This window comes from Lygodium microphyllum, chromosome 29 (genome assembly GCF_053477565.2).
Source record: "Lygodium microphyllum isolate KBCC chromosome 29, Lygodium_microphyllum_v1.1.10, whole genome shotgun sequence".
In the NCBI taxonomy this organism is placed as follows: domain Eukaryota; kingdom Viridiplantae; phylum Streptophyta; class Polypodiopsida; order Schizaeales; family Lygodiaceae; genus Lygodium; species Lygodium microphyllum.
Genome location: NC_141163.1, coordinates 37,761,065 through 37,772,070, shown reverse-complemented (window position 1 = coordinate 37,772,070; position 11,006 = coordinate 37,761,065).

Genomic DNA, 11,006 nt, shown 5'->3' with positions numbered 1-11,006 from the left:
CATTCATGCTTTCTTTATCTTCAGCTTCAATTGCTGCAATTAATTCTTTAACTGCTTCAAGTTGAATTCCTTGTGAAGTTAGCTTCTCTTCATCCTGCACAAAAACTTGAAGAACTTGCAAAAAAGCATGCACTGTTTCTTTAGCTTCATCACCAACATATTGTCTTTTCCTTTTGATTACATTAATAATTACATCATGGAATTCACGTTTGGCAATTCCAAGAATTTCATCTAAGGTGAATTCAATTTTGCTTCCTAGAATTCGTTTTCTAGGACTTGTTTGAGATCGGTTGTTGCAGATTCTATGTCAGACTGCAATTTGTAGCATGGCTGCTTGCCTTTCTTTGGTCTTCTTTGTTTGTGGTGCATCTTCCATCTCTTGATCTAGGGTTATATTTTTAGCAAGCTTTGGTTGTTCAAGCATTCTTCTAGTTATCTGTTTTGGAGGGCCATAAGAGGAAGGCCCTGGTTCATTTTCTCTTCTTCTCTTTTCTTCAATGAAGACTTCTTTATGATTGACATAAGCCAAATGTGCAAAGGCGGAAAAAGAATCTACCAGTTCTTTCCAACCAGTTATTCCTTGAATGTACTAACTGGTGTTAGCCAAATCTTCTTTGGTTGCTTTACCACATTCCATTTGATCTAGTGCCTGCATCCATACTTTAGATTGCACATTAGCTTTACATGCTTTCAAACTTGATTTAGTTAGCTCAATTTGCAGCCCATAGGTAGCTGCATCAATTACTGCGTAGGAATTCTTTACAGCTAAATCTTCTAATCTTTTCTTCATTCCACCATTGCCAAAATTTGGCTCCAGTGGGAGACCAGTTTCAGCTACATGAATTTTTTCATCTTTTCAAAAGACGAGCTTCTGTGCTTCAGCCTCACGGAAGGTAGAACACTTCCTCTTGTCATGTTGTTGGCTGTCACACCAAATACAGTGCCTCTTAAAGCCTTCTCTCATGGGCCTTTGAGTTGATGAACATCCTCGTTCTTCAACTTTGACATCTAGCTTCTCCACCTTGGAACTAATTTCTATAAGATATAGATGAAGGTCACGCATGCTTTTAATGAGTTCATCCATGACATCATTTTTAGAAGGAACAGAAGAAGAAAGAGTTGGTTGATTAGTCAAAGGAATAGGGGATTTTGAAGGTGAAACAAGCTCCATCAATGGAGTTGTTGAAGTTGAAGTAGAGCCCAATCTTAGTCGCATCCGCTCTCTTCGAGCAATCATGTTAACTGCATTAGTAATATCTGTCCGTGCATTCTTGACTCCTGATTCGGAGGTAGCATCTTCTAGGTGATCAGCAAGCTTCTGCGGCCTTAAGGAATAATTCAATCTTCTGACCTTCCATACTTTGTTGGTCTTCAACATCAAGTTGTCCAAATTTACTTTCAAACTCATGGTATAATGTAGTTGCAACTAAACCTTTGTTGGGTTTCTCAACCCAATTAGTGAAACTTTTCTTCGTCATTAGGCTAGAGTCTTCTAAGAAGAATTCTTCGTGTAGGGCTTTTTTGAATGCACAGCCCAATCCGCATCTTGCTGAAAAAGACCATGGATTCTTTCTTGAAGACCATGCTTAGCTAATTTGGCAAAATAGCGACTCCATGCATGTTGCGGTACACCAAAGAAGAGCATTTTGTCAACATACAAGCGAATAAAAATAGAGACATTTTGACCATTAAATTGTTTTAATTCATGCCCAACTTCCTCTAGGACCTTGATAGCTGTGGAATCAATCGTCTCTTCATCTTGCCTTTGTTGTTGTTGTTGTAACATTTTGATTTGTTGTTGCTGAGTTTGCTGCAGTATGCACACCAATTGTTGTAGAGTATCTCCTGAAGAATCCCCCATCTTAGAGTTCTCTTACACCCCTTCACATCAGGTTCACCAATATCACAACACGTAGGGTTGAAGGGCACGACAGGGGTTTGGCAAGAGAAGAATGTATGGGGATTCAAGAGCTTAGACTCTGGAGATGGTAGAGATAAGAGAAGGGTTGAAGGTTTGAAGCCAAGTTCTTGAAGATAAGAGACAGTAGGGTGAAGGTAGATTCAGGGAGAGGAGTAGATGGAAGAGAAGGGGTTCGAAGAAATTGAAGATGTAGAAGAATACTCAAAAAAAGAATTAGAAAATGTAGAAGAATACTAACAAAGATGAAGCCTGTCAGTTTCTTTCATCATTGTGAGAAGATATAACTCTAATAGACAAAAACGCATATAAAATAATAACTTCATCTATGCTACTCAGATCGCCAATCTAATGCTTCCATTGGCTCTGAAAGGGGGATAAAATACTAGCACACCTGCCCACAATTCTGCCAGATCACTCCTTCTTCGTCTTCCTCTTTGGAGTGCTGTTCACTGCCTAAAAACATCAATCGTGTGTCGTGCAATTTTTTCAATCTCTCTTTTTACATAAAATCCTCTCAAATTGGCTGAAAGCTACATGCTTTCTTTTACATGTCATCCTAATCTAGAAGTTATCTATAGTTTTATGGATTTTTACAAGAGATAATTTCTAGACTATCAAAAATTGGCTAAAAACTTGTCCAAAAAAATCTAATATTTTGAACCATGGATACTAACACTAATGCCTAAAGTGGCATTGGCTCTCTAAATCTAAAAGGAAGCCACACTCTAGATTTTTTTACCCGGTGTGTGCGTAGCAGCACGACAGTGGTAATGCCTACCATGGGAGAGACTCTCAATAGTCTTGCTCTCACTCATGTGGATAGTCTCGTAGTAGGTCCAGTGAGCATCAATCCTTATTGACTTGTCATTATTGTGGGAAAGCAAGACATATTTGGACATAGTGCCATAAAATGCATGAAGACAAGCACAAGGAAAATTGCAAGGGTAAAGTATAGGACAAAAATGATAATCGCAGCATTGTCCCTAGCAAATTAGGCGTTAAGATTGAAGAGATTAATGCTGTGTAGACTGTGATAATGATTTCATACTTACAACTTCCTCTCTTGATACTTCACAGTTGAGTGGTATTTTATCAAGATATACTTAGTATTAGGTGATAGATTCATGGGCTTTCTTTCATGTGCTACCTCGTAGAGATGGGTTTCACTCCTATCGTAGTATGAATGGATCTGCTCGTTTGGGTAATGACTTGGCATTGGTGATAGTTGGTATTGGTGATATTCAACTACATGGTTCAAGTTGTATGTTTACTCTTCATGATGTACATCATATACCGGTTCTTATGAAGAGCCTTATCATTACATGGGCCGCTAAGTCTAATACTCTCTACCCCTTGCTTGTATTTGGATAAGTTGACCATATTTTGGCAATGGATGTAGTTCCACATGTATCTCTCTGGCATCATTGCCTTAGGCATATGTCCTTGAAATGAATAAAAATGCTTACCTATTTGTAATATCTTTTTTCTCTTAACTATAAGTGCTTTGAGTATTGTGATCATTGTTTACATGGCATGCAAAAATGTAATATGTATAAAAAGTATGGTATGACATGCATGGGTCAGCCATTGGCTCTTGTTCACTCGGATGTATGTGGTGTGAAGTATTTCACTACTTTCATTGATGACTATATGGATAAGGTTTGGACATATCCTATTAAGTAGAAATTAGAAGTCTTGGCTATATTTCAGTGTTGGCCTGCTTTGGTTGAGAACCAGTCTAGGTATAGATTGAAATGCTTATGGTCAAATAATGGGGGTGAGTATGTCTCTAAAGCACGTGAGGAGTTTTGTGACGAGAGGGTTATTAAGCATCAATTGACCACCCCGTATATCCCATCCCAAAATGGTATATTGACTGAGTGTATGAATCATATAATTTAGGAGCGAGTTCTCAATATGCTTAGCTAGGCAGGATTACCACAATATTTTTGGGCTGAGATAGTTACTATTGACATACAATTGATAAATTGGTCCCCATGTATTTGATAAAGTTGCAGAGGAGGTATGGTCTAGAAAACCTCCCTCATATGCTCATGGTGCACAGATCAGATGCTGTATGCTCGCGTAGTGAATGCCAAAAGGTCCCCAAGAACAAAAGAACTCTACTTTTTGCACAAAACTCAAGGTAGAAAGCATGCACGACATGAACAAGAGACCAATTGGGTGCAATCTCCCCCCATGCCTTGTGTGAGCGCTCCACAAAGTATGTATTTTATGTATTAATCATCTTCAAGCTCAAATAATAGCCCAAATTACAAAATAGCACGCTTTTGGCTTTTGAGTTTGCTTTAGCACAAAAGAGAAATAAAGCTAATGGGCGGGCGCCCAAATAGTCAGGCATACCCAATACAATGTCCAAATACAAATATCATAATCGTGCGCCCATGCGCATATTAAATAATAAATAAATATCCAACGCCTTAATAAATAGGCGCGACAAAATATAGGCGCCATGCCTAAGATATACGCCCATCAAAATATAAGTGATAACTCGAATACACGCTATCCTCCAACGCTTTCCTCCGCCATTGCTGCTATCTCTACACATCAACTAAAGCATTCACAATGGTTAGTAAAATAATACAATTAAACTGACAAAAGTGAATACCTAGCAGTCTTCAGCTACATAAATAAATCAACTGGTTAGAAATCAATCCTAACCTTAATTTATCACGAGTGCGCACTCTAAACTCATAAATGTTTATTAATTTAATATGTATTTTGTGGAATCATCCGGTATGGAATCACCCATGTACACACTAAATTAATGAAACGCCCGAAAAGGATAGCGTCCCCATCAACTTCTCGCACAAAGAATCCACTTTGTGTATGAGCCCCGGTCAACAAATCTGTGAAATATGCCTCCTGGCATCATACCCCTGGGGTGGGATAGCAATTGTCCTCAATTGCTATTAGCTCAATGTGGAGCTAACAGAGTGGGGAAAGCATTTAAGTCTCTAGCGTGCATCCATTGGGCTTCCTCGACAGGATGGTTTTTAAACTTGACCAAATATCTAGAATATCTACGGCCAGTTCTAGTGGTCATAAAGTCAGTATCTATGATAGCTTCAGGTTCAAGTATTTCAGTCTCTTCATCTATCAAAGGTGGGTTTTCATAAACAGGGTGTACAGGTAGTTGGCCTCTAAAGGGTCGTAATAAACTAATGTGAAAGGTGTTGTGAATTTTCCAGTGAGGTGGTAGTTCTAACTTGAATGCATTGTCATTGATTTTGTGAATGATCTTAAATGGTCCATAGAATCTAGGTGCTAATTTCACAATTGGGTGTTTATCTATACTTTGTAATCTACATTTCTCTATTCTTAACCAAACATAGTCATCAACTTTGAAATTCATGGCCTGTCTTTTCTTATTGGCTTGTTTTGTATATGATTGCTGGGCTTTGACAATCATGTCTTTAACTTCATAAAAAATAGTAGCATGCATGTTAGCAATACCATCAGCACTTTGAATTCTATTTGATAAAGATGCAATAGGTGTAGACAATCTATAACCATAAATCACTTCAAACGGTGCTTTCTTTGTAGCTGTGTGTGGTGTATTGTTATATGCAAACTGCAGTAAATGTAAATGTGTGTCCTATGTCTGTGGTTTAGAAATAGTGTAAGCACGTAAAAGATCTAAAATAGTACTGTTAGTGGCTTCTGTTTGTCCATTAGTTTTAGGATGAAATGCAGATGAGAAATTAATCTTTGTTCCTAGGTTAGCAAACAAAGTAATCCAGAAATTATTACAAAATCTAGAATCACAGTCAGAAATAATAACTTTTGGTAATCCATGATTAGTGAAAACAATTTTCAAAAATAATTGTGCTGCCTGAGATGCTATTAAAGTTTTCTTGCATGGAATGAAATATGCTTGTTTGCTAAACCTGTCTACTACAATCCAAATCATATCATGGTTAGCTTTAGTATTAGGTAAACCAGTAATAAAATCCATAGAAATCTGTTCCCATGGTCTTGATGGAATAGATAAAGGCATAAGTAAACCATACTGTTTACCATGATGTCTCTTAACTCTTTGACAAACCAAACATTCAGAAACAAAGTTAGATACATCAGTGTCCATATGTAGCCAATAAAAATCTTCAGTCAATGTACGTAAAGTAGATATGATACCTCTATGACCTTGATGTGGAGGACAATGAATCTCATTCAAAACAAAAGATCTAAATGGTACTGTAACACATAATCTCTTTTCATAAAACATGAATCCATAATTGTAAAATAGTGAATCAATAGGAATCCAGTTATTTTCAACTAATTTATTCCAATCATCATGAAAAGTAATGTCCCAACGATAAGTATCTTTCATAGGGGTTAGAGAATCAAATGATATAACACAGATATTATGAATGGTGGGTCTTCTACTTAATGCATCAACTACTACATTTTCTTTACCTAGTTGATATTGGATAAGGGGATGAAAACTCTGAATAAAAGCTGCCCATTTGATATGTCGGTCAGATATTTGGGGTTGACTAAGTAAATGTCTAATACTTTGTTGGTCAATCTTAATCATAAACTCAGAACCCATTAAGTAATGTTTCCATTGTCTTAAAGCTTGTACAACAGCTAACAATTCTTTATCATATGTGGAATATTTAAGTTCGGATGGTTTCAGTTTACAACTAGAATAGGCTATGGGATGATTATCTTGTATAAGTACGGCTCCTATTCTAGATCCGCTAGCATCAGTAACTACTAAAAAGAATAGTCTATTGAAATCAGGCAGTTGTAATATAGGAGCATGGGTTAATGCATGTTTCAATAAATCAAAAGATTTCTGTTGATTATCAGACCAATGATAAATAATACCTTTCTTTAAAAGTTTAGTCAAAGGCAAAGCAAGTAATTAAAAATTTCACATAAACTTCCTGTAAAAACTAACAAGACCTAGAAAAGAACGTAACTCATGCACATTTTTGGGTATGGGCCAGTTCAATATTGCTTCTATCTTCTTAGGGTTAACCTTAATACCTTCTGATGACACAATATGACCTAGATATTCAATTTCTGTTTGAAAGAACTCACTCTTTTTCGGATTAGCATACAATTGATTATCTTTTAACAACTTGAAAACCAAAGACAGATATTCATAATGCTCTTTCTCATTTTTACTGAGTACCAAGATATCATCAAAGAATACTATAACACAATGCTGATATTTCAAAAATATGTGATTCATCATTCTACTAAATGTAGCAGGTGCGTTAGTGAATCCAAAAGGCATCACTAGAAATTCATAATGACCAAATTGTGTTCTAAATGCAGTCTTGAATATGTCAGATTTATCTAATCTCACTTGATGATAACCAGATTTAAGATCTATTTTACTAAATATGGCAGAACCTTGTAGTTTATCCATAAGATCATCGACCCTAGGAATTGGATATCTATTGTTTACATTAATCTTATTTAGGGCACGATAATCAATGCACATACGATAAGTATTATTATTCTTCTTTACCAACAAGACAGGTGCGCCAAATGGAGAACTACTAGGTCTAATTAATCCTTTGTTTAATAATTCCTCAACTTGATTTTGAATTTCTTTCTGCTCTATTTGGTTATGCCTATATGGTGCTTTACAAGGTGGTTGTGTACCAGGAATTAAATCTATTTTGTGGTCTTCAGGACGTGAAGGAGGTAGTCCAGGTGGTAGATCTTTTGCAAAACAATCTTTAAATTGTGCAAGAAATTCTTTATGCCTAGGGTGCATATGTTTTTCTTTAGCTTGAAGTTCATTCACCCAAATTAGATAAGATTTATTACTTTTGCGTAATGCACGTTTAGCTTGAGTATGAGTAAGCAGTGGGAAAGCATTAGATGCATGCATACCATACAATGTAATGTGTTTTCCTTGAAAATGAATTTTAATTGAATGTGTGGAATAATCTATGTCAGGATTATGCTGATGACGCCAAGACATACCTAGGATAATATCACTGGACTATAATGGTACAACTAGAAAATTCCTTCTTTCAGTGTATTCACCAATTTGAATTTCTAAATCATGCACCTCTTGTGTTCCATTATACCTTGTGCCTAAGAATGCTGCTTTAATGCGATAATGCGTAGGAACAGTTTGTAATTTCAATTCTTTCACTAACTTTGCAGAAATAAAATCATGGGTACTACCATCATCATGCAAAATAATCTTTTCTTTTCCATGCACTAAACATTTCATTGTCAACAAAGAATGTGGAGTTGGCATACCTGGTAAATTATCCGAAGGAGTAGTAATGTCATCCTCATCTTCCATAAAGTCAGGCATTTTCTCATATTCTTCATCTTCCATTGCTCCAAGTTAGTTGATATGGACAGGTGGCTTTTTCGATTGGCAATTGGTTGCTAGATGTCCAGGTTGATGGCATTTGTAACACACTATAGGTTTGGCTTTAGATACATTGTTTGCAATGGTAGGAAGTCTAGGAATATTAGGATTTGGCTGTGAGGATGGCTTAGGGTTTTGATTGGTATTTGATGGCAAAGCAGGTGGTTTTGTCCAAGACTTACGGAAAAATGATGAAGGAAATCGACTTTGATTGAATCTTCTAAAATTTGAATTGAATTGCTTAGAACCATAGTTACCATTTGCTTGAAATTGTTGTGGACGTTTGTCTCTTCCTCGAAGTTTGTCTTCAGTGTCATGAGCTAAAGAAATTGCATCTTCAAGAGTTGTAGGCTTGAACATATTGACTTCAGCATAGTAATGCCCAAGTAATCCCGACATATACTTGCGCTTATGAGTCACTTCAGATACGTCTTCAAGCATGCGTAGTTGGAGTAAGGCATTCCAAAAGCGTTCGGTGTACTGAGAAATAGGCTTATGATCTCTTTGCTGAAGAAGGTCCCATTGCTTTATGGCTTTTTCATGGAATTGTGGAGGAAGGAAATTCTGCATAAACTTCTTCTTGAAACTCTCCCAGGTAGTGGGACAATCTATGCTCTTACGAACCATGGTCCACCAAAGAGATGCTCTATCCACTAAATGATTAGTGACACACTTGATTTTATCTTTTTCAGCGTATGTCTCTTCATGAAAGTAATCATCAAACTGACTGATGAATGCAAGAATAGTTTTTCCATCTCGAGTGCCATTGAAAGTACGGAATTTGAAATTTCTTTTATTTATCTTTGTTTCTTTGTGGATGGATTGAGCTTCGAGAGTCGCATTGATTGTTCGTCGGATAAGATCTTCGGGTTGTGGTCCATCTTTATCCGTAGTCTATCTTTGTAAATTGGCCAATTGAACTTGCAAGGCTTGCCAGGCTCTTCGTTCTTCGTCCAACTGCATCATAATTAAATCCAATTTTTGTTCCATCGTAGGTTCAGGAAGATCGCCTTCAGCCATTAAATCATCTATATTTTGTTCCGTCATCCTGTAAAAATTCAAAAGATCTCACACTCTCAAAATACAATTAGCGGGATGAGCGTAGCTCAAAGTCGGGTGTACAAGGCTTATAGATTTTTTGTTTGGCTTCCACAGACTTCGACTTTTGTGGTTGCGGGATTTGAAATCTTCGTAAAATCTGCGTATGACCTTCTGCGTGTGCTGAAACTGGTTCAACAAGTCTGCGTATGCGAACAGAGTCTTCCAGGGAACAACTTTTCAGTTCAGTGCTTCTGCGCAGGAACAGTCCTTATGGGAGTTTTTGGCATAAGTCAGTTCTGACTTCTGGTGACTTGACTGACTTGCAAAGTTGTTGAACTTATGAAACTTGATCAACTTGAAGATTGTTGTGACTTTAGACTTGGTTGACTAAGCTTAAAGCTTAGTTTGCCTGGAAACGACGAATTTTAGGGGAGGGGCTATTTTTCAGCCCCGCGGAATTCACGCTGAGGTCCTTCTGATGCGCCGATTTTAAAAATTAATGAGCTAAGCTTTTTAAAAGCTTAGCATTGAAGCTTTTAAGCTTTATGGAAGATATGAAACTTATCTCTGATCTTCTGAGAAAACGACTTGATAGAAGGAGATGTTGACGTGGTCCTCCGCCTCCTCAGGCCGGTTCTTCGCGATCAGAGGCTGTAGACAGAGGTTCTTGACCACTAGGAAGCCACTCGTATCGACCGTTCGTGATGAGACTGACGGTAGAGCTCGTTCATTCTAGGAGCTCCACCTTCGCGCAAGATGGGTAGCAATTGGAAGCTCTCGATCTCAACTTCGCTCTGATACCACTGGTGCACAGATCGGATGCTGTATGCTCGCGTAGTGAACGCCGGAAGGTCCCCAAGAACAAAAGAACTCTACTTTTTGCACAAAACTCAAGGTAGAAAGCATGCACGACATGAACAAGAGACCAATTGGGTGCAATCTTCCCCCATGCCTTGTGTGAGCGCTCCACAAAGCATGTATTTTATGTATTAATCATCTTCAAGCTCAAATAATAGCCCAAATTACAAAATAGCATGCTTTTGGCTTTTGAGTTTGCTTTAGCACAAAAGAGAAATAAAGCTAATGGACGGGCGCCCAAATAGTCAGGCATACCCAATACAATGTCCAAATACAAATATCATAATCGTGCGCCCATGTGCATACAAAATAATAAATAAATATCCAACACCTTAATAAATAGGCGCGACAAAATATAGGCGCCATGCCTAAGATATGCGCCCATCAAAATATAAGTGATAACTCGAATACACGCTATCCTCCAATGCTTTCCTCCGCCACATTGCTGCTATCTCTACACATCAACTGAAGCATTCACAATCGTTAGTAAAATAATACAATTAAACTGACAAAAGTGAATACCTAGCAGTCTTCAGCTACATAGATAAATCAACTGGTTAGAAATCAATCCTAACCTTAATTTATCACAAGTGCGCACTCTAAACTCATAAACGTTTATTAATTTAATATGTATTTTGCGGAATCACCCGCTATAGAATCACCCATGTACACACTAAATTAATGAAACGCCCGAAAAGAATAGGTATCCCCATCAACTTCTCGCACAAAGAATCCACTTTGTGTATGAGCCCTGGTCAACAAAGTTTACAAAATCCACCGTAAAACCTCACGGAATCCGCCGTGGCACGG